At 35.1% G+C, this 25,376-nt stretch overlaps 1 long non-coding RNA gene across 1 annotated transcript; it reads right to left on the reverse strand.

The window, feature by feature from the left end:
- Positions 1–1,120: 1,120 nt before the first annotated feature.
- Positions 1,121–25,376, reverse strand: LOC119078106. The gene is made up of 3 exons (XR_005087937.1): positions 25,238–25,376; positions 14,354–14,358; positions 1,121–1,134 (listed from the first exon to the last, which is right to left on the reverse strand). It is a non-coding gene; the product is annotated as an uncharacterized LOC119078106 (long non-coding RNA).

Consider the following 25,376-nt stretch of genomic DNA (forward strand, 5'->3'; position numbering starts at 1 on the left):
TTACAAAAGATCACTGCACTGCTGCTGATAAGAGCGTTTAATCAGAACTAGTTAAGTCCATTTTTTATGTACAACTTGAGAGAGAGAGAGAGAGTGAGACCGATGTATTTCAAATATTAATGTTAGAAGAGTGAAGAAAATATTGGACTAAACTCTTCATATGTACTGTTACAAATTCACGAACAATAGAGACCACTGGAAAATGCGTCCGATTTCGGTTAGCTGTTTTTCAAAAGAATTCCGAAGATTAGAAGAACCGACCTCTATTGTTCGTTTATATAATGCTCTACTGTTCGTCTGTTCAGCCTTTGACTGCACGTTACATATGGAACTGATTTAGTTTACACTTGCTTCTACTGTTGTCGACACCGTAGCCTACCTCTATAGTCATTTGTTTGATTTAGTCTTTCTACTTCATAAGACACTATGCACTTCCTTCGATTTTTGATTCGGCGAAGGTATTAGAATTGAGTTGCGTGTGCTCCTCGTTAATTGAAAATGATGGTTGTCTGACCAAAACAACTGCTGTGTGCCATTCACTTCAAAATCAATTTGCTTTCTTGAAAAACATGGGTATGGGAGAATCATACTGAAAACGCTTCCTGATGTATGAATCAATTTTGTACTTATCTAGTAAATACTATTACTTTGAAGTTTGGTACATTCAAGGATAGTCTGCTAATACTCGACTCGACCGTACTGCTATTATATGCTCTGATAGCGAAAATTCACACTTAAACTTTGACTGTAAACAACATTCCATAAAATTAATTACAAAACCACTACCTGGCCCTAAATTAGTTACGGCGAAAAAAAAAAACCTAATCTGCAACAATTTGTTTCACATCAGCGTCCGCTTTTCCTATTCGAAAACTATTGTTTAATTTGACCGTCGCGTTCTGTCGAAAAAGTTTTAATTGTTCCATACAGTTTCGCATTAAATACCAAACTTTGTGGCTTGTGACTCTGCAAATGCAATACGGAATTCATTACATTCACAACAAGGCGTCACATGCCATCTTCAGTCATAATACAATATTCATTTCCCTTGTAAATAGAAATAAATGTTTTTTGGGAAATTTAATTTCATTTGAGGGCACACAAAACTAAAAACCTTATGTAAAACATGATAGACTCCCATCGACGATATATTTATACGTTACACTTTCGTATTACAATATGCATTTAATAAATGGGGCGTCGAAGTGTAAGCTATATTACACTGAGAGCTCGACATAACGTAAATATATACCACCCATCAAATTGCGTTACTTTGATTTATATTGGTACTGACATATTGGTAAATGTACTCCCGAAATATAAATGGGTAATGTCGAGACGTATATACATATAGTAGTGACAGACGAACGTATAAAATAATACAACATGCATTCTTCCATAATTCAACCCTCCACCCTCCATCCGTACATATATGTACATACAAACACCCAATTCATACATCAAACTATATACATACGCACCATCGAATATGAAAAATGTGAATTTGGTAAACACAGCCACAACATTGATTTTTCACGCACTTTCGCATTGCTTTGATACAATGATACCGTTCACAAAATTGTGTATATATATCACAGTGATACATAATGCAATTTCATTTTTATTATTTTTTCTAATAAAATATTTTCTATTGGTGTAAGATAACGAAGTACAGGAAATATATGGACTTCGAGCGGAATATCTAATACCCACGATATACGACACACGACCGCGACCCCTTTAAACCTTTGAATGATACATTGAGTATAGAGATTTCGTGGCGGAAGAAACGTATTCGCTACATAAGTGTAACTGAAAACATACTACCCTTTAATGACTTACATGAGGTACACCCGAAAAAAAATATTTTTTTTTATTGCTTCGCTAAAATGCACTCAATCTTCATTCATACATTTTCTGTTAAACTGTTGCCCTGATGTGATAAAAACAATTTAAGGGTGTGATTGATGCCCATTGGAAGTTATTCGAGCATTTATGACTAATATTGTAATTGATGATGGTTTTTGTGAATGTTTCGATTTATTTTCCTTACAATTTTTTTGTGTGTGTCACATATGGCGTAATAAGCTGAATCATTTTTGTCCCAGAACGGAAAAAAGGGAGACATGTCGAAAGTTAATATCGAAATTGCAGAATCTCATACATATCATGCATGTTCCATTTACTTATGCTTCGTTTGTCGTTAATGTATGTGATTCGGGAATATTCTGAAAAATTCGATTTTCGTAAAGAAGGAGATTCTTTCTTATGTAAGCGAAGCGTCTATACTCCGAAACACCGAAAACCTTTTCCCACAGATGTGTGCCCTGTTTGCCGTACTCTCTTGAATAATGTGGATATCTTGTTCTCAAATTGAATTTACGTAAATTCAATTTTTAAATTATTGCATGCACTTTAAAATTTATCCTTAAAGCAGTTGTCTGACTGGTATTGTGCAGCTCTCGTGTATTATACTAATGGTAATGGCAATCGCATATAAACTTATGAGGATGTGTGTACGCTTTGAGATTGAATCGATATTGTTGTTCGACTTACTTCAACTAATATCCTTGTTGAAGGAATGTCACAAGGAAGAACGGTTTTCAAACCATAGATTGTGTGTGGTGAATGACAATCACAAAGGAATATTTTCAAAGAAATCCATAGGAAACCTGTAACAAGTCTACAGGAGATGCATTTCTTGTTTCCTAGATACAAATTCTTTGGTAGAGAAAGCAATAGGTTGGACGTTCTACTCAAGACACTAAAATGTAAGACATTTTAACGGTTAACGACGATAGAATTGAAAAAGAGACCTGATAGAGACATCAGCACTCTTTTTCTCAATTCTACATGAGAGAGTACGATTCACCATTTTTCGAAAGATGTTGCTGCCCAACGCACTTCGCAGAAATAGTACATTACCTACCTGCTTCCAGATATTTTTTTGTCCAGTAGGAAGTTTATAGCCTGAGCCGAAGGCAAGACTGTACTCTTACAATGCGACATGATGCCAAAATAACAATTTGGAAGCAGGTAGGTGTAAGTGTACTATTTCTGCGTGTGCGAGAACCCACTTTACCTCCCTAAAAACAGTAGAAGTATAACTGTATTTGCTACTCTTCCAAAATACCTATTAAAATGTTGCAACCGACCTCGCAACCGACATACTTGACTGAAACACTGTCATAGTATTTTTGGTAGAGAAGAATGCGATTCCGTAATTCTTCTCCATATAGGTAATGTCGACAAAATAATTAATCTTTAACTGGCCGGATTTTGGTCAAGTAAAATGACATTGCGTAGTACATGACCTCAGGTCTTTGGAACAGTAAACTTGGCGATAAGAGCCTTAAAAAAGACATGATGAAACTATAGCTAACGACGACTAAAATCCTACGAGTAAAAATTGAATTATTTTCTTTCGAAAAATGCCGAACCGAACTTTATCATATAGAATGGAGATAGAATTGAGAAACGAGAACTGACTGTGGATGTTGAATAGTACTTAGTCTTTCAATCTGTCCAATATCTGCTAGGCGATAAAAGTTTGGAAGAAATGTTTGCTTTCATTTGACCGTATGCAATATTGTGGGAGGAAGAAAGGACGATTTTCATAACACAACACAAAAAAATCTTTGAGCTCCCACTCTACACAACAAACACTTCAAAGCCTTATTGTCTAGTAGATATTTTGCCGATTAAAAAACAAATTGTTTTATTGTAGTTATAAGATTATGAGCTATTCCGTCCAGTTAAAATGTAGTTATTTTTCTGTAGACACCGATGTATTGCCAAAACATATTTAATTAACGAAGCATATGTCTTTCGATAGAGTTGTGATAGAGAATAGATTAGAGAATGACTGCCGTTATACCGTTCCAGGTATATTATTTACAATTTTCTTTTTTGTCAGCTCTTCCTTGACAATTGAATCACTTTGAACTGGAAAAACGGAAACATTTCAAATGAAAAACGAAGCAAAAAAAAACCTCGTTAAACATTGTGTTCTGTGTTTGATGTGTGTGCAGCAAAGTTTTGCTGGACTGAGTTCATAAAAAATGTAAAAATTTTCCGTACCAATGAAACCACCAAACTAATTAAAAACAAAGAAAATTTCTTTTCATCTTGTAGAGGTGATTTCTTTGGAAACCCGAGATTGGAAAACTATATTTCACCTAACTAATCAAGAATTCTATTATTACCGTCAAGTTTAAGTGTTAAGAAACAAATTCTTACCGTCTAGCCGAATAGCCTTTAGCAGAAATAAATAGTTAAATAGTTCATTGGCGTTACATAGCTTACAAATGGTATTCCGTGCAAGATTTTTATCAGAAATCGTTGATTGAATTTTCGCCTCTAACAATAACGAAATCATCACAAATGTATGTCTGCAAATGGAAGCGCAAAAACATTCGTAACAGGAAGGAAAACGGAAGGAAAGCAAGTAAATTATATCATCGATCAGAGGGAAGAAAAAAATTCTAGCAAAATTTTTTGTTGATTTCACTGCTCGGTTTGGAACAGGGAAATGAAACACAATTTTAAATTCTTCATCAAAATTGGTATAATATTTGCGAGCTTGTTATTTTACGTGACTGCAAGATTTAATGTTATTATTTGTATACACACACAAAATACAATGGAATTTCATCTACGCAGAACGGAACGTAAATAAATTAAATTTTAGATTCTCGAGAGAATGAGTAAATGATGGCCGGATCCCAAAAAGTTACGATTACACATTACACAATGAACTTTGCATGTATACGTTACTTTCTTTATGGATGTCGCATTGAATTAGTTAACATTTCGGCATCAGGTTGACCCCTTATACAGCCGCATTTAACCCAAAATAATGAACTTTGACGAATGTTCAAGCGTAAGAGCAAACATTTTATATGTTCTATCGAGAGAAGATGATGATTTAAAACGGTTTTGTTGAAAACTGGATGATGTGATGACTGTTTCTGTAATATTTTAAGTTAATAGACATTCTTCTTTAGCTAATATTTGGCAGCTTGTCAATGAAGTACAAGATTTTTTATCAATCTGCTAAAAATACTTATGACAAGCAGCCTTGTGAGTACATAATTGGCTGTAAAAAAAGGTAGCAATGCACTGACAAAAAAGTTTCGAAAAACCCAACTGTTGCAGGTAACTTTGTCTCCAGGTAATCTACAATAGCTGCCACAGCTGTAGCGCCCCATACAAAAAATACAGCTGTGGCAGATAATGTAGATTACCTGGAGACAAAGTTACCTGCGACAGGTGAGTTTTCCAAAACTTTTTTATCAGTGTGGATTCCGGTTAATATGCTTTTATCGCATACGGTGTGTGTGTATTGTGAGCTATATACGTGACGTACATAAGAGTAAACAGTAAACCAATTTATATATTGCGATAAAATACCTCACTGATATAAGGCTGTATTAAGAGACTCGTACTAATACTCGCGCAAGCTCTCGTATACGTACATACAGCCTTATAGCAGTAATGTACTATTTTATAGTAAAATCTATGTTAAATCGAATGAAGTAATAGATTTTCTGCGCTGCTTTTTGTCGGTTCGCCGTTGGTTACTAAATTGGTCGCTTTTATTTATCGGGTTAATTCGGCGTATTTCGTCAAGACACAATAGAAGTAATAGATGCAATGGTTCTATCTAGATACGCTTGTCGTTTCTAAATATACATCCGAAATATAATGGAAAATCTAATTTAAAAGACACTTTAAAGACCATTCTAGATGTGATAAAGTAAAAGTAGAATCGAAATAGAAACTGGTATCACCAACCGGTCGAAATTTAGGTAAGTAGTTTGATCGAGATTTGTTTTCCCAAAAGTCAACAAGATGTTCTGATGTTCCATACAAAGAAAATTGCTGAATAAGTCAATGTACCATCTTATCCAACAATCTTGCACAGAAGAAATATGTTCTCAAATATATCGCTTCATCGATTTTTAAACCCCTTCTCGACTTATATCCATTTTTTAACGCCGTATACAATTTTAAAGCCTTTAAAGTTTGCTTCTTGCCAGGAGGGTTGCTTTCATTTTCATATGCTTGACATTATACCCCTTTGGGACAAATAAAATTATTCTTAGAGAAATGTTTGAGGCTATGTACGTACAGACAATGTACTTGATTTCCGTAACGTTTAAGTTAAACAATGCGGAAGAGAATTCAAGCATGAAAGCGTGTGCACTTACTTTGTGTGTGAGCCATGTTGTTTTTTCCCCGTGTGCAAGACTCTTGTTTTGTAGTAAAAATGTTTTGATAATTTTGTGCACGACATTTTCATATAATTTGAAACAATAAAACATCTCGATCTGAACGCTCGCTGCGTATAAATATCAGACGGAAAAGTCTGTGTGTTGTAAAATTCCACCGGATTGAATAAACGCATTAACATCGACATTTTGATGTTAAGTTTTATTTCATTGGAGCGACATCGTAAAATTTTATATTTTTGGATGTTTATTAGGTTGTTAATTCAATATTTTTTCGGTAGGATTCGTTTTTAAAGCCCATCGAACTGCCAATATTAACTTGTCGTGTCCCCATTTATTTAATTGTTCATTGGGAACGACATAAAATTGTTGTTGAATTAGAGGGGCGCTGAAATAAATCAGAGATACTATCGTCAGATAAAGTTGACTCATTTCGGGTGTATATATTGGTTACAATATTGTGCCATGCATCAGAACACCAGACCGAGAAAAGGAAATTGATATTACTCAATTCGACAGTACAACGACCGATGAAAAGTGTAAATTTTCAATTTAAGGAAGTTAGGGTAAACGCTCTTGTCATATTTAAACGATACTTCAAGGCTCTTCATGTTGCTAGATAGACTACACGTTCCTCTTGTAAATCCGGTTTCATTTTACATTATTTGGTGCATGAGCTAATTGGGATACGAAGATGATTTCGATGCTTTAATTACTCAAAATATTCTACTGCACTTGACACGTTCTGCTATTATGTTATAGAAAGCTTTGTGAATTGTGCACATTTGCAAGTGTATTTTATCGCTGCAAGATATATTGACGAAATAGTCGAAGGAAATAGAAACCCGAGACCACACAAACTTTGTATAATGTATATAAACCGCAGAGAATCCAACTTGAGGGCCGAAATGCGAATTTAAATCCATAACTTTTTTGCGCACATAAAGAATTCTTGTTTTGCAATTATTTAATTAAGTTTCTCCCATTAAACCAAAATGAATCCCAAATTACCAAACAATAAAATTGTCATTAGGCGTAAAGAGATTGTGGAAGAAAAAGTTTCTCATTTCCATATCCCTTCGAAAATACAACAAGGAATAAAACAAAAGATTATCTCGTTATGCGATTTATGGAAATGTTTCGAAATTGGGAATGGAGAATTTGCCTTCTTTCTTAAAACGGAAAAGAAAATTCATAAAAATTTCTTCTTCTTTACATTCTGCACACAATAAATTGCTTGGGTGCACACGTTTCCACGACAATTGTATGCTGGCTGTTTGTATAATACATTTTGTGTTTGGTAAAAAAAAAATGACGAGTTCAATGGCCCCAAAAATTTATATTCAGATTAATGAGCTTTTAATTCGCTTGTCATAACAAACTGAATGAAGTTAAAATTTATTACGGAACGTTTTCCAGGACAAGAGGAAAACTTTTGGGGAGAGATTTTCGTTTGGGTAGAGATAAACAAATTTGAGTTTTTTTTTTATTCATTTCTTAGCATTTCGAATGATGCCAGCTGCTGTCTGAATGCAACGAATTTACCGAAAGATTAACAATTGGTGGGGAGGCGAGATGGTTTTTTTTTTGGGCATTGAGCTGAACTTTATGGATTGTTACACTGACTTAAATTTTTATCTTATTTTGACGTAGTAATGGACATGTATGGCGATGTTTATTGTTGAAATTACAGCAGTAAATCGACAAGTGAGATTTCACAAGAATAACAGTGGGAAATATACATTCCTTTGTTCCAGCTGATGATTCATCAGCTGGTACACAGATAAACACTCTTTGCATCGTAAACAATACAAAGAGAACATACCCGCAGTGTCTTTGCTACATTGTCATCCATATGCACTCATAAAACATATAAGCGAAGCAAAGATATGCAAATTTTTGGTTTGCTTGTTATACCAAGGAATCAAAGATTTATATTGGACGGGATGGCTCAGTGGGTACGCATTCTTCTTCCACCAAAATGACCAGGGTTCGGGTCCATTCACTGATACAAAAATTTCGTCAACATACGTATAGTATGTATGAAACAGCTGGCAGACAGCTTCATTTCTGACTAAATTCGGATATGTATATTCCAACGTCTGACATGTATATCGTACATGTGCGACGTAGAAACATACGAGTGACACGAATAGTCACGAACAGTATGTATGATTATACGTCGGACATGTACGATATACATGTCAGACGTTGTAATATACATATCCGAAGTAAGGCAGAAATGAAGCTGTCTGCCAGCCATTTCATACATACTGGACGTATGTTGACGAAATTTTTTTTATCAGTGTTGTCAGTCAAAAATTTAAGATCGAATTTTTCTGACGACTTAATTGCATTAGTAATATTTGGAAACTTTGAGGAGTAATATTTGCATATTTTGAGGCGTGGCTTGGAAATTACGTTAAGCCCGACTGAACTTTTTATTGGCCATAAAATGCTGTTTATGAGAACTCGAAACAAACAAATGTATGTAAAATAAGATGAAATATGCGATGTTTATCTCTCCAGAATTCTTCAAGAAGACGTTACTCGATTACCATAAACATTAGATGATTTGCACAATATTCCTATCCTCCGACAAATATGATTCAACATAATTCCGCAATTTTCCATATTCATCAGACCACATACCACTTGTAGAATTCAAATGAAAAAAAAAAAAACAAAATCCTTTATAAAAGTTGTCGAGAGACGCGTCTCTATGTCGCGACGAATTGTCGCCGAGCGAACATTTTATGATGAGCTTTAAAGTTTCAATCTCTTGTACAGCAATTTACACTTTGTTCTATTAAAATTTAATGCGAGGTTGTGAATAGTGTTTGCGGAAAATTATTATTTTGAAAGAAAAGTGGGCAGGAAGACAGATTAAGTGGGTATACTTTTGCGACACATTACTGATTCGAGACAAATTGTAAGAAAAGGAAAAAATAATCGAATTCAGAAAAGGTTTATGTTTTCATGCTTTCATAGGTAGATTTCTCTAAAAATCGCTTTGAATGTATGCAACATCTGACGATTCTCTAGAATAAAAGTTCATCACGTTCTTCAATTTGTTACAACCAACGTGCAATTAATCAATTTAAAAGAAGCAACAGCGATAATAATTTATTTTATTACTTACAAATTGCACGCTAAATTAAAAAAGAAGCAAGAAAAAAAATTGTACGGAAACGGAAATAAATTGAATTGATGCTCAATGAGCCGTATTTTCATTTCACTTCTTCATTCTTCTACCCCCATTTTCTCTATGAGTTTTCACATGCCTCGCGCATTTAATATATGGCATATAAGACACCGTGAAATGGTTATATTTGATAAAGTATATAAAAAAATATTGCCTCTGTATAACGAAGACACGACAGTAAAAAATTTCATACTTTATTTAGCTTGAGGGAGCCGTTTTGAGGATTTCTTTAATAGAAAATTAATAGATTTCGTATAGTTTCCGAAAAGATTTATGCTTGCCGCTTTGTGTGCCAATAAATTACCGAACTTTAAAGCTTGAACAGACTGTAAACAGCTTACACGGTATAATACACCCCGTATCTACTGGAGTAAAGCTGTTTCGTTAAATAAGGATCTTCAATGCTACCAAACTTCGAACAGCACAATTTTTTCAATTTTCTACATTTAAGTCCATGCCAGCTAGGTGTTCCATGTAAACATTTTTTTTTCACACCCCCCAAACAACATACATCATAATAAAAGCCAAATACCCTCAGTGAATTGAAATTCAACGTGATTATTAGCACAAAGGATTAGATACGAAATCAAAATTTACTGTTATGTGAGTGAGTAGCCCGATTTTTTTTTTGGGTTGATTCAGAAGACGTTAGATTGAATGAAGAAAAATGTAATTCAAATTTCCGTCATAAAAAATAATTTTCTTGGCTTATTTTTGCTAAAGGAGAAGTTATGTTACTCTCTTAATTAATTGGTCTCGGAGCAGGATGGGAAAGTCTGGGAGGAATACTTGATAATGAATGTTCGCTACTTTTAAATAAATGTTTACCCCCCGTTATGAAATAGATTACAGAACTTCAGTCAACGTTTTCCTAGAATAGTGTAACGTATGAGTCAAAGCTAAAAGGTCGTCATCGTTAGTCGAAAACAATTTAGCTATATCCCGTACTGCGTTTGGTAGCGGGAGACAATAGTGTTTTATATAGCAAGCAATAAAACGATGAAAAGTAGGCACAGAAAACTAGACTTTTCATTTTTATCCCGTGTTATGTAATGGATTCTATTAACGCACTTCGCTTGAAGTGAGTTGATTCCACTTGCTTTTGAGCTTAATAGTACATTCCTGTCTTGTTGAGACATTTTGTTGAGGGGTGTGGGGAGGTTGTATTTCAAGCCGAAAGTAATGACGCATTTTCTGGCCACAAGACAACAAAATCAGCAGCATTTTGCAGTAACCATGTTAAAAAGACATTTTTTAAATGGTAGAAACTTGGTTAATATAAAATGGAGTCCGTTATACGTACCTACGAGAAAATTGGCAACTTCTCTTTTTTTATATCACTCGACTTCGTCTCTGGAACTTTCCCCTCATGAGTAAGCAAATTTTCCCACAGTTACGTAACGAACTATTATTTATCTCAAGCGTACGTACACGGCTGATTTACAGTTTTTGCAATCGAAAAGTTGAAAGTTGGAACGGAGAACCACACTCTTAACTTATCACAAACAACATAATTACCAAATCTATTACTTCAATGGTTCAAACTATTTCCAAATGAGCAGCTTTAGCAGACCTCTTACATCGATTTTTTCGCTCAATAGATGGAATCGCTTTCTACGTGTGACCTGTCCCCGGTGCAGTACGTAGTTAAATTCAACCACCTTCTATTAACGACATAAATATACCTGCTAATGATGACATTTTTTCCGTTACGCGTCGCTTTCTTTTTGTTTCAAATTTGTATAATGATTTCCAAGTAAAAATGACATTGATTTAATGAAACAAAAGCGCACTCGTCAGCGATATGTTTCCATATTCCTGTATCCTATTTTTTTAGTAATTTTTTTTTTAATATGAAATTTACCTCAGTGATACGGACGATAGGTGTTCCAGCTATGGTTACCAACTACTCCTACCACTGCTTGCATTCGTACTCATTCAAAAATTGGTATAAAAAAATGGAGAAAATCTTGTCTCGGTAACGCATATAAAATACAATAAAGAAAGGTCATGCGGAAATATTGAAGCGGTCATGCAAGTAATTTATTTTTTCTGAGTAAATGTTATCTGAAGGTAAGTACAATATTATAGGGAAGACGCATGCATACATTGGGGACATTACACAAATTGGATTTTCTTTCATTTTTCCTTCCTTCATTTTTTTGTTACAAAAAATGATTGTTTTTTTGTACATTTATATTCATAATTCGGTCTCTAATGATCAGCAATACAATATGATATGACAAAGTACTTGTTATCTGACTTTTATATTCAAATATATACAAATCAATTAATCTTGTTATTTGTCACGACAAGGAACCACTTCAAAACAGTTAATGCACCCCAAAATTACAACTTTATAAAAATTCTTTAAAATCCATCCTGTGTAATACAAATTTATCATCACGACATCACGTGCCGCATTGGAAAAAATTATAAAGCTATATCTCTGTGCCATCATCATAATGTACACACAACGGAAAAACCTCTTGATAATCCACAGAGATCTGTAAACAAATTACTAAATTAGACCCCTTTGAAAATTAAGTTCTTTTTTGTTATAACGGCTCAAATATGGAAAAAGTACACATCATAACCGAACTCCGACTGGGAACACCACTTCTGTTTAGAACTTTTTTTTTTCGGCTATATGCGAATGAATTCGATGGAATACACGCAGACTGTGGTGTATGAGTGTATGGTGGTGGTTTTTTTTTGTTCTCTTGTCTACAGGATTATTTTACGCAAATCCATCCCTTCTCGTTAAAAAATTTTTTCTCTCCCATTTTATACTGGGAACGCAGATGAAAGAAAAAATCTAGATTTATGTTTAGGGGGTGAAATAATAATGTAATATGATTTAGTTAGCTGTGTAAATCAAATGAATAAAAAAAAATTGTTATTTGGTGGTGAGCAAAGGATATTAATTTTCAGCATATTGTTGCGTGTAAACAGAGTATTAGGATTAAGTATGCTCTATATCATACCATCATACGAAGTGTGTTGTCCGTTTTCACATATAAATGGTCGATTATATATAGATATGCGCTCGGGTGAAAACATGTGCAATGTTGGTATAACCATTTTTGCATCAATTAAAATCGTTTGATGTAGAAATATGAGGAGCGAAGGTTAATTTGAAGTAATTTCAAACCATCCAGATAAGCACACAAACGGTTGATATGAATATTCATTTACGGTTACGCAACAGCAACATTCATTTAAATCTTGCTATTTAATCTACATCGACAAAACTGACAACCAATGACACGTTATTTGTATGCCGTTTGATTAATGTGGGGAAGCTTAATATTTAAATTTCACTCATATTAAAGAACGATTGATTGATCGCACTCTAGGGTGATTTTCGCTCATGTCATGTTTAAAATATTATATTTGCTCGAAGAATTAATTATGCCTGGACTCGGTAATCCTTTGAAGTTGGCAATGATCAGGTCTGGGAAATATCCGTTGAGCATCATTTCGCAATTAAATCGGTGACAGAGGAGGAATGCATGCAGTTCTTCGAGATTATATTTTAAGTAGGAACATACATCCGGTTGAATCTATTGTTTTGTTTGGTTATTTTAATGTGCTAGAGGAAATGTAAAATCTTTTACTTCAATAGCCTTAACATTTTGCTATAAAAGGCATACTCGATAACAGATGTCCTTCAAAACCCCGTTCGTTTACCGTCGATAACAATTACATTGAGAGCAATATCCACCAAGGTTCTAACAGAACGGGTGAAAAGACTCATAAGAGCTTAGACAAACTATACTAGACTGGCTTTCGTACGATAAAATGTGTCCCACGCTTTTGATGATTCAATTCGCCCACTTCACACGTAGAGGATAATGCTCGAGCAGGCACTTTAGGCATACCGGAAAGTGCTAAGGGGGTCGAGGAATATCTCCAAATAAATTTATAAAAATCAAAAGTCAAATTTCCACAGATGTCCTTCAAAACCCCGTTCGTTTACCGTCGATAACAATTACATTGAGAGCAATATCCACCAAGGTTCTAACAGAACGGGTGAAAAGACTCATAAGAGCTTAGACAAACTATACGAGACTGGCTTTCGTACGATAAAATCTGTCCCACGCTTTTGATGATTCAATTCGCCCACTTCACACATAGAGGATAATGCTCGAGCAGGCACTTTAGGCATACCGGAAAGTGCTAAGGGGGTCGAGGAATATCTCCAAATAAATTTATAAAAATCAAAAGTCAAATTTTTGATTTTTAGAAATTTATTTGGAGGTATTCCCCGACTCCCTGAGCACTTTCCGGTGTGCCTGAAGTTGACAAGTCACAATAACCGGCAACGTGTGAATGAAGAGAGCAAACAAATACTACCGAACATTTCGTATGACCACATTTTTACGTAATTTTGTTCGAAATTTCCGAGGTTGACCGCACTGAAAAGAGTTATAAATAGTTGCATAGAATTAAAATCTGAAAAAAGAGTTACAAAGGAGTTACACGCAAAAATAAAGAATTGCAAGAGAGCTGCACGCGGAAAAAAATAGTTGCAAAAGAGTTGCACACCGAAAAAAAGAGTTGCAAAAGAGTAGCATGTGCAAAAAATAAAGAGTTGCAGAAGAGTTGCAAAAGAGTTGCAGAAGAAATTTCCTCTCTAGGTATAATTACCCTTAGCATCAGACACTGCGTAAAAGATTGTGGTCTTCATCACGGCTATAAACTTTGAGGAGGCCACGCAGATTTTAATTCACCAAGCTATACAAATTCGATTTTGGGGAATTTCTTTGTATGAAGAAGGTGTGTTCCTGTGTATCAAAAAACAAGATTATTAGCGTGACCTCCCCAAAGCTAACCGAATTGGTCATAGCCTCTCCCTTTCAAAGTCTGGAATGTACTATTAGTTGATGCTGATAAGCCATTTCGACAACACAAACCCTTACGTCATCATGGCTAGAAGCTCCATCTTTGATCTATACATCTACCCATACGAGGTGTGACCGTGAGATGTTAATAAAAATTCAAGGAAATTAGTCTGTGGATTATTCGGGGGTTGGCAGAAAACGAAACTATTATGGGCAAGCCACCAACGGAAACAAAATATCGTAGTTATGATGGGCCGAGAAATGGAAGTATCCGACGTTACAATGATTAAAAATGATTTGAGATTTATGAGGCTGTGTTTGGTCTTCATTTTATAAAAACCTATAATTGAAACTCAAAACATAAGCGATGGGTTCACTATCTTGTTTTAACCAAGGAAGTACAAGATTTTGAATCAAATACAGCGAGATGATATTGATTTAATTGTTGTTGTAACGATTCTGTTTCAATACGGCTAGCAGTCTATAAAATGTTCAATTACTAAATAGAAAGAAAATTCAATAATATGCCACATCTATCACCAACTTTTCGTTTCTATATTGACATGCCCTATGCTCGCTACAAAACAACCATTTTGTAACATTTTGTTCGCTTTCAGTGAACATAATACATAATAAAAGTTAATTACATCTTAAATCAACTTTCATTAAATTGTAATTGAAAGCTGTACAGATTGACACGTTTTCATCCCCTCAAATTTTTCCTCGTTGTGTCTTATTTCAGCATTTTCCAGAGATAATAATAAATTTTTATATATGGACATTTTGTGCCGCTGTTGTTTGTTTCTGTATACCCTCGTCAAAACAAAAATGCTCTCTTGCACCGAAAAAGAAAGCCATAAAATATCAACAAGAATAAAACGAAAACATGGCTCATTTCTACACGAAAATACGGAAAACTTGTTAAGTTGATTGGCCTTTTTCTCTTAGCATCCCCAAAATATTTTCCATATATAACAACAACAACAACGGCAACTAAAACCCCTACAAAATACATCGAATAAAAGTATTCCATTACTATATTGCATCAATTTTGAAACTGTTCGATGTGTACGAAAACTTTTACAGAGACAAAATTACGACGATACAGATAATTATTGCTTTGTGTACAATAAGAAAGCAGCGGGAACGCGAAAATATACAATCTATATATTGGAAAAGTATCAAATTAATTAAAGTTCCCTGCGATAGAAATGTGATGATGTTGTTTTGGGCTGTTGTATAGTTGTTGCTATGGGATCTTAATCTTCTGAACACAATTGGAAATAAATTGCAGTGTTGCGAAATTACGCATCAATTCACATCAGTGAGATGAAGATGAGGCGAGGATAAACAGTTGTTTACCCAACATTATAATTTAAGAATTCTTTTTAACTTTGACGAGAAATAACAACCCACTGGGGTCGATAACTCCCCAATAAAATTTTGTTCAAAACTTAGTAGACACAACACTAGACGATTTTAGTTTCAATCGCTAGTTCGCGTTAGTAGCAGCTTTTCTCCTTCATTGAATATTTTGTTTGATTTACGTCCAGTTTTCTCTTTTCATTACCAATCATGGCATCAAATTCAGACGATTTCACACCTCAGCAATATAGAAAATACAATGGGCAGTCTGTATTTAAAGCCTTGAGTGCAATAGGCACCGAAGCATCAGCTGACGAATTGGCCGACTTCATATCACAAGACATTGGTGAGAGGGAAGAAGTTGTTCTACCGGAGATAAAGAACGTTCTACGACGTGGAATAAGCAACGGATTTCTTAAGCGGAGCGGACGATATTACTCTTTTATAACGGATGAGTATATGCAGGTAGATTCTGCTCCTCCGCGGCGGAGACAACAGTCGGGCGAACCGCCCAAACGAAAAAGATCGGCAAATTCGGAAAGGGAAGAAAATGTCAGTGACGAGGAAATTGGTGAGGAAGAACAAAGTGACGAGGATCAAAACTTAATCGACAATCCGGAAGAAATGCAAACAGACAGCTCTGTTATGCCTCACCCGCCGAAAGTGAAGCTTTATGAAATGTATAACCCATCGACTGCAGCTGAATCTGACGACGAACAAAGTGAAGAGACTGAAGAAGAAGATGATGATGTTGTTTACGATGAACCGCCATCGGAGAAGAGAATACGTTTGCTTCCAATATTGAAACAAAATAACACGAAACATTGAAATGTTAATTCGAATGCAAAATTATTAAAATGTCCCGTTGTGCTAAATTTTGTATCAATTTTAGTTTGGTATACCTATTAGTGACGATTCTGGTGCACCGACCGATAAAGCTTCTTGTGTCAAACGAAAACATTTCAGAATTTTATGTTCAGACTTACCAATCAGTTTTGTTAAAATGTTCTTATTTGTCTGAAAGTGTTAGTTTCGTTTTCCTCGATTATCATTATGTTGCTGGCAATACACCCCAGTTTCTGATGTAAGGTGAGTTATATCATAAAGAACCTTCGGCGAAGACTGTTTTGAAACTTTTTTCAATGAAAAGTTTATGTGGCGTCAATATAGTACGTTACATGGAATTTATATGAAATATTGATCCAAGCTAAAGTTGAGGTCAATAATCGATGTAGAAATCACGTCCATCATTTTTCTTATGATCGGAATGTGAAGCATGTAAATGCACGTTAAGGTAAATCATATTTTTGACAAATGAAGAAAGTGGCTTCTGGTTAGATTATTGACCCACGGCAGAGTAAAAGTAACCCAGGCAGGAGCCGTATGTTTTTTGCGAATTAAATTTTTCAACTTATGCCAGTGTTCATTTGAGTTCATTTTCATACCGTGTATTAGGTCATCCAAGGTCATTAAATCGTCTATGTTTTCTTTGTTCGCTGACGACCTGAAGGTTCATCGTGTGGTAAAGACAGTACGCGATTGCAACGCTCTTCAAGACGATCTGGTCGGGATCGACCGCTGGTGCAGTGAGAACGGACTCGAGCTGAGCTTAGGCAAGTGCAACGTAATGTCATTCTGTCGTAAGCGCAAACCGGTTTTGTATAATTACAGTATCAGCGACGTTCTCCTTGAGAGGGTCAAGGAAATGAAAGATTTGGGTGTGACGTTCACTGAAAACCTTAGCTTTAACAGGCATGTGAATGTGGCTGTGTCGAAAGCATATGCGATGCTCGGTTTCATGAAAAGGGTTTGCAGACGATTCAGGAACGTTCAAACCTTGAAGAGTGTATACTGCGCATATGTGAGATCGCATCTGGAGTACGCGTCGTTGGTGTGGTTTCCACACTGCAAGGAACGCTCTACTGAGATAGAGTCGATTCAAAAGAAATGTGTGATGTACGCCCTTCGGCGTTCGGTGAGGAGAGATGAAAACTATCGCTTACCACCGTACGCTGATCGTTGCGCATCTTTGGGTATCGAATCGCTTTATCGAAGAAGGGTGAACCAGTGTGCGATGTTCGTTTTTGATCTGCTTAAGGGCAGGGTTGACTCTCCAAATTTATTTCTTAAATTAAACATTTCATCTCCTTTACGTACTTTAAGGAATCACGACTTCATCCGTTTGGACCAGCACCGCACCGATTATGGGTTATGTGAACCGATCACGAATATGTCGAGTATTTTCAACAGATTTTTATTCTTCCTCAAAATTCACAATCTAGATGCAATCAACCGAAATTCATTTCGCTCAATGGTGCGCTCTTTGCAACTTCCGCCACAATTTCTATCGTTCTACAATGTGAATGCGTTGGCCACGTGACCATGGGCTTCGATAAGATTGAATTTAACGACTTGAACTGAACTGAACAATACCTTCTATGATTTTTTTTCTTATGTTATCAGTTAGCTCCTAAGCCGTTGATAAAATAAAAATAAATTAGGTCCCTCATTAGGCGTTTGAATAATGAACCGCTCCTGCCAGGTTTACTTTTACTCTGCCGTGATTGACCTCGTTTCAGACTTGGATGTACAAATCTGATTTATAATTTTTTAACTTCCATCGCTTTTTCTCCGAATGCTTCAGATGAATTGGAAGAATCTACAGTTTTTACACCTTTAGAAAACGTAAGAGTTTTAAAAGTCATCGATGTTGTTCCCAGTCAATCAATTGAGGAATTTTCAAATATCATAACCTGGAAACACTCTGTTGAGTTTGAGTGGGAACAGTGAAGACTTTTGAAACTCTTAAAAATGTCAAATATGTTTTGTTCAGAACTACGAAAAAACCCACTGTAATGTCGTATAGGAGCACTCTTTTTTGTGGTATTCGTCAATTCGTTCCAATCAATCATAGAACTGATCACTAAAACATTTGGAGGCTGAATGTATCAAAATATGCTCTGCGTTTTATTCGTACCGACAAGAGTCATTCTGTCTTCGTGTGAGCTAAGGTACACAACAGATACACATATTATGTACGTATCAGGAGGCTACTTTCAGGATTTTTTAGCCCCGTACGAAGTACTGGGGGCTTCTAAGATTAATATGCCGTTTGTAACATGTTGAATTGGAAGCAGACGGTAAGGGCAAAGCATTTGTATATGTTCATAGATAACGAATCCGCAATAAAAAAAATGTCCGTCTGTCCGTGCCCCTCTAGCTTGAGTAAATCACAACCTTTTTTCAAAATTCTTTTTTTCCCCGATTGGTATCGACAAAAGTAAGGTCAAGTTCGAAAATGGACATGGTAGGGTCGGCCCTTCCAGAGCTAGGGCCCTTTAGGTGTTTTTCAGTCTTTCGACGATATCTACCGAAATACGCACGCAATAGCTGCTTGTGATATATCAAATGAAAGGTATTGACGAGTAGAACAAAGTTGCTGAACATTTTTTTTGGGTAAGATGCAACGCGGGCTTGTTGGGAGGGCTCAAAGGTCGTTACTCGGCCCTAAGTGTTTTTTGCACATAAATCGAATAAATCTCATCCGATTTTGCTAGATTTAGCTTTTTATGGAAGGTAATTGAATACTGAAAAGAATGTGGCGAAAAAAGTTTCAAATTGGGTCTCTTGGACTAAGGCCGCTACTCGGCCCTAAGTGTTTTTTGCACATAAATCGAGTAAATCTCATCCGATTTTGCTAGATTTAGTTTTTTATGGAAGGTAATTGAACACTGAAAAGAACGTGGAGAAAAAAGTTTCAAATTTGGGCCCTTGGACTAAGGCCGCTACTCGGCCCTAAGTGTTTTTTGCACATAAATCGAGTAAATCTCATCCGATTTTGCTAGTTTTTGTTTCATTTGAGAGATAATTGAATGCCGAATAGAATGATGGCAAAAAAAGTTTTAAATTTGGGTCCTTGAACTAAGGCCGCTACTCGGCCCTAAGTGTTTTTTGCACATAAATTGAGAAAATCTCATCCGATTTTGCTAGTTTTTGTTTCATTTGAGAGATAATTGAATGCCGAATAGAATGGTGGAAAAAAGTTTTAAATTTGGGCCCTTGGTCTAAGGCCGCTACTCGGCCCTAAGTGCTTTTTGCACATAAATCGAGTAAATATCATCCGATTTTGCTAATTTTTGTTTTATTTGAGAGGTAATTGAATACCCAATGGAAAGTTGGCAAAAAATTTTGGGTTTCTAAAATAATGTCGTAAATTGTTGGTTTTATTTGAGAGGTACTTCGTACGGGCTTTCGTAATTGCGCTATGCGCAATTTTAAAAATGAACAGTTTCAGTAAATTTGACCATGCCCAATTTTACTTGCATTTTGGTAACAGACGCATTAGAGGGTTGTAGACGTATTAGGGTTCCGGGCGTATTACGGCTACGGACGTATTATGGTTACTGACGAAATAGGATTACGGGTCGTACGGGGCTAAGTCGCAGCAAACGCTCCGACTGTTCTGATGCCTTGTTTTTCAAGATATTGATTCTTGGAAATTCTTGTATTTCAAGTTTTTTTTAAGAAATTCCAAAAATCAATTTCACGAGGCTTTTTGAGGTCTGACATACTAGTGTCTATGCTTTGGACAGTGCTATGTTCCAATGCGAAGCAATTGTTGGCTTTCTTTCACTCCGTCAAAAGCTTCTTTAAATTGGAATCAAAGTCATTGCATGTTTGATCAATGCAAATTATATGGCACTTAGACTAATCATATAAGTCTATGATATGGCACGTAAATAAAAATAATTGCACGCATTTGAATTTTCCAAATATATTTTACCTGAGTATTCGAAAATATTTTGTAAAAAATATTTTAGCAAAAGTTGCATTCAGTTGCATTCCGATTAAAAAGCAATTTTAACGACATTATAACAATGACTGACGATTGTCAATTAAATTAAATTGTTCAAATACGCGGATATTCATGTCAAAACTCCTAACGATTTTTGATGGGTATATCCAATTAACATCATAACGCGTTATCCACTTAGTTCGAATTGGAATCAACATCCCAAAAAACCAATCAAATAATCCACTGCCGATGGTGAATGTACGCTAATACAAAGTTAAATTTCGTTTCCAAAAATAATTATAAGCCACCCGATATTAATCGATATTGATACTACAATATGCTTTGGTAAATCTCTCCCGAGACTATCCTAATATTATTGCAAATAGTTTATTTACTTAATTTGATCCGGCCCACCATCCCCCTCATAAAGTCTAATATGCTATGGGTGAACGTATAACGTAATAACGATTCGCTAAAACTTATAATCTCATTAAAAGTTATAATCCGAATCAGCAGAAACCAAAAAAAAAATTATTTAACTTCTTACCGACATATAAATATCCGCAAAAGGTTCATCTTTTATTGTTGCATAGCTATGTAATACATACGTAACGTATAAGCATACAATATTCCATCGACCGGAGCAGAGATGAGTCTTCAACCCATCTATAGTCTATATTAAATCCACCGCATCACCGCACAATTTAGTCTCGCACCCACATTACTTAGTGGCAGGTATTTTATGTGTTTGATTTTGGGGTTGATTTCTTAGGGTGGGCCGATTTTTGGTGGTGATGTCAAGTCAGCATTTTGTTCATTAAAAAAAAAAAAATTGGCCGAATTTTGATAAAGATAATGCGATAAACAACAATAAAATCATCTGTTATCGACAACAATAACAAAAATGCATATGGAGCTCTTTCTATCGTCGTTTTATATTTTATAATGTATTGTAAATCCAGTGAAGTAGAAGATCTTATTTCAGTGACGGTCGGAAATACCGAGATCAAATTAAGTAATAGATTAGAGAACCAGTGATACTGGTAGTGATAGTGGTAATGGAGGAACAGGGGGATGATGAAATTAATCTATGTAATCCTTATGGCTAAATTAACAAACAACGAAAAAATCGGTCCACCCTACAAACGTAGTCTTTTGGCATTGAATAGACATAGTTCCTGTTATGTGGTGTGAATCGATGGAATGGGATGGCAATTTTTATGTATACCATATACATGATGGCACGATCTATAAATTACAAAATGGGAAAGTGTTGTTTTTAAAAGGGAACAGCTATACGAACACAGAGACATGTATACATAATACGAAGAGAACTTTTTTTTTTATTTACCTTAGATTGACAGTGCTGTGATAAGACTCGGGGATTGAATAGGCGATAGAAGAGACACGGAAAAAGAAGTTTGATTGGAAGTGAAATTTTTGCCTTGGGTTGTTATAAAGTTATGTGGGGAGGAAAAATATGTTTGCTTTTCTACTAGGTCAGAGCATCAGAGATTTAATAGAAGGTAATAAGTGACAATGTTAGAATGAGTCGTTGAATAGTAGGGATGATTCAGTGTTTTAACAGAAAACAGTTTTGCGTTAGTAATGATGACGTACTAAGTTTTAGTTCTATATTTTGATAGTCGACTACATTCGACTAGAAGTACATTACATAGCAATACATCTTTAGTTCAATGTCATCATTGAGTTACATGATATCTACTGCCACATTTCTGAAAATTGCGATTCATTGCGTCTGCATGATGAATCGGAATTCAACACTAAACATTTCTTGTTCGCTCTGAACAGCTATTAAGTTACAATTGACTGAAATTCTATATTAACCGAAATTTTTTCAGATGTAATTACGGGCTTGATAGGTTAACCGACTTGCGACATATTTATCCTTTCAAATCTCTTGTTTGGAGGATTGGATATTATTTTCATTTCACTTATTTCATTCATTATTAAGATGTATCTTATGTATACATAAGAAAAGTCTGCGTAGCTTTAATATGTAAAGAGTTGCTTCATCTTACTTTTTTTTAACGAAAAGAAGCTCTAGGAAAATATACTAACAGTATAATGAGTAATTGCAATTTACGTTTTACTTCATTCCTTGTGCTCAATTTTTTCTTGAAATAACTTCACTCTGGTAAATATACGTGAAATGTTATAGCAGTGAAGTTGGTTCACAAAAAATGGAGTGCTGACATCAGTCAAATGTCATGAACAATTGTAATAACATTTTACATGCTTATGACAGGGAAAATACACTTACCGTCCACAAACATGTAAAATATGTCACGTCACTGCTTGTAAATGCTTCTTTAGGCACGTGTGATTACTCCACTCGCCTTCGTCTCGTTCCGAAAACCTCACACTTGCCTAAACAAATATTTACAAACAGTGACGTAACATACTAATACAAAACTCTGCTGAGCTTACAGTACTGAAAAGGTTATTTTATAAGCGAGAAATGTCGAGTGATAATACTTTACTCTATTAATGGGAACTCAAATTCATTTCATTACTATAATCTAATCCTCATAACTGATTTCCTTTGTTTGTTCTCGATATCCGATGATCGACCATTCCTATAATTTTAGCGAAAAAGGTATACACGGTTCGTTCAACTCATTTAAAAGTTTTCTTAAAAAACTTAAAATACCTCGTTAAACAGTGCCATTATCTTAAAACGCCTCAGACAACTGTCTATAGAGTCAAATATCGTCTAATTATCGTTAATTCTCTAAATAATTGTACAATTAAATTACCAAAACAAAAGATTTTTTTTAAAATATCTATTCAAACAACACATTACCATATTCCCCATCCATTCACCAAAAAGAAAAACTCTCAATGTCTTAATCTCGCATTTATTTTCTTTTTTCTAATTTTAGCATTCTCAGCTTCAATATCAAAGGTATCATTAGACATAATAGTATAGAGCCTTTTAAACGAAGAAAATAAGTTTGAGTACAAATAACACTCGACACAGCAACTTATATTTTTCGATCCAACAGTTAAGTGGAGTGAAGTGAAAAAAATAAAAATAAATTTAAAGTCTGACTTTGTGAAATTATATCTTAGAAAAAGAAGAAAAGAAACTGTAAACAATATTCAGGGAAAGAAATGCTAAATCAGCAGTAGGGAAATAATTGAAGAGATCAACAGCTTCGCCTCAACAACGACCTATATCTATTTATAAGATAATTTTTATAATAGTCAGCTGGAGGAGTAACAATTGCATTGGTAATTCAATACATTTTTTTTCGAAATAATTTTCTTGACGAGAAGACATTGTCGTTGAAATGTCAAGTATTTTCAAGTATAGGTAAAATTGGGATTATAGACTGTATACTGTTTGAATTCTAGCGCTTTATGGAAGTTACGTCTTGAGAAAGAAGTTATCTTTTGCTAATTCGTCTATAATATATATAACTACGAGCCATACCTATTTTTGCTAAATTTGCTAAACATTTTTTTTTGCTCATTTTTGGATTTTTATTAAGGAAATTTAGCAAGTAATATTCCAAAAATATTACTAGGCCCTGAGTCATGCATTGTTGTAGGGTCTTACTGACAAAATTAATCCGCAAATTGGCATCTTTTGAATATACTTCTCGTCATTCTGACGAAGTTCTAGAGAAATTTTAAGGTAATGTAATGTTTTTTCATCCTGGCGTACCAAAAACATTCACATTCACTCATCAAATTTAGTACCAAAAGAGCACTCCCCTACTCTTTTCTCTCAATTTTCATTCCCGCTTATGTCATTTTCGATCCTATGTTTATTATTTCCCAGATGTATCAAGTCGTTGTATGCACGTGAATATAATTTTCGAAAAATTATAATACTGTGGCTATTGGCACAAAGTATTATTGGCACAGTATTATAATGTGACTATTGGCATACTATAAATAAAAAGACAACGAACACTATTTGCACCCGAATTATTAAATTTCTCGAAAATCATTGAAAAATCATTGTTCGCAGGCCGTATGAATTATATTATCGAAAATGCGGAGTTTTGTTTTTTCCTACTGAATTCATCCTTCTACAGATTGTGTATGGAAGGAGTTTGGTTAGCTCCAACTGAATTCATCCTTCTACAAATTGTGTTAGGAAGGAGTTTGGTTTGTTCCAACTGAATTCATCCTTCTACAGATTCTGTTAGGAAGAAGTTTCGTTTGTTCCAACTGAATTATTCATCTCAAAAATCTCAAAGCGTCGGAAGTAAAAAATACGAAGTGACTAATCGCACGCGCGTGCAATTAGTGTATATAAGGCTATTCGCACGCGCCTGCGATTAGTCTATTTAAGGCTATTCGCACGCGCGTGCGATTAGTCTATATAATGCTATTCGCACGCGCGTGCGATTAGTCTATATAAGGCTTTTCGCACGCGAAATCAAGTAAATGGATTCTTAGGTGTGTAAATGTAAATCTAAATTAAGGTCAATATTTCTGTCGGGTACGCAATCATCTCAAACAATACTTCATTTCAAAATTACCACATAATTCATTCCATAAATTATTTCGGCATCATGTACCTTCCATGATATCCATTTAAATGTCTGTCAATTCGATTTCACAGTTTAAGATTACAAAACTAGTATTTCGGGTCTCTAGGTGATACGATGTATGATGTGTGTCGGTTTATGTGCCTCTGCATATTGTATGTACGACTATTAGCATCGGCCGTCAATGTATGAGCTATTTGCAGTCGCTAACATTTTGAAATTGGCAGAGATTAACGTTAGTTTTTCTTGAAATGGGAGAAAACAACAGATTTTTTATTGCACTTTAGCCAATGACTATTGTCTTTCAGTGCGAATGGTCTCCTTATTATAGTGTAGGTGTAGTCCAAATATTGAAATAGAGACTATTTTCATTGGAGCTTACGTCGATTGAATCGATTAGAC

Source organism: Bradysia coprophila, unplaced genomic scaffold (genome assembly GCF_014529535.1).
Source record: "Bradysia coprophila strain Holo2 unplaced genomic scaffold, BU_Bcop_v1 contig_24, whole genome shotgun sequence".
NCBI lineage: Eukaryota > Metazoa > Arthropoda > Insecta > Diptera > Sciaridae > Bradysia > Bradysia coprophila.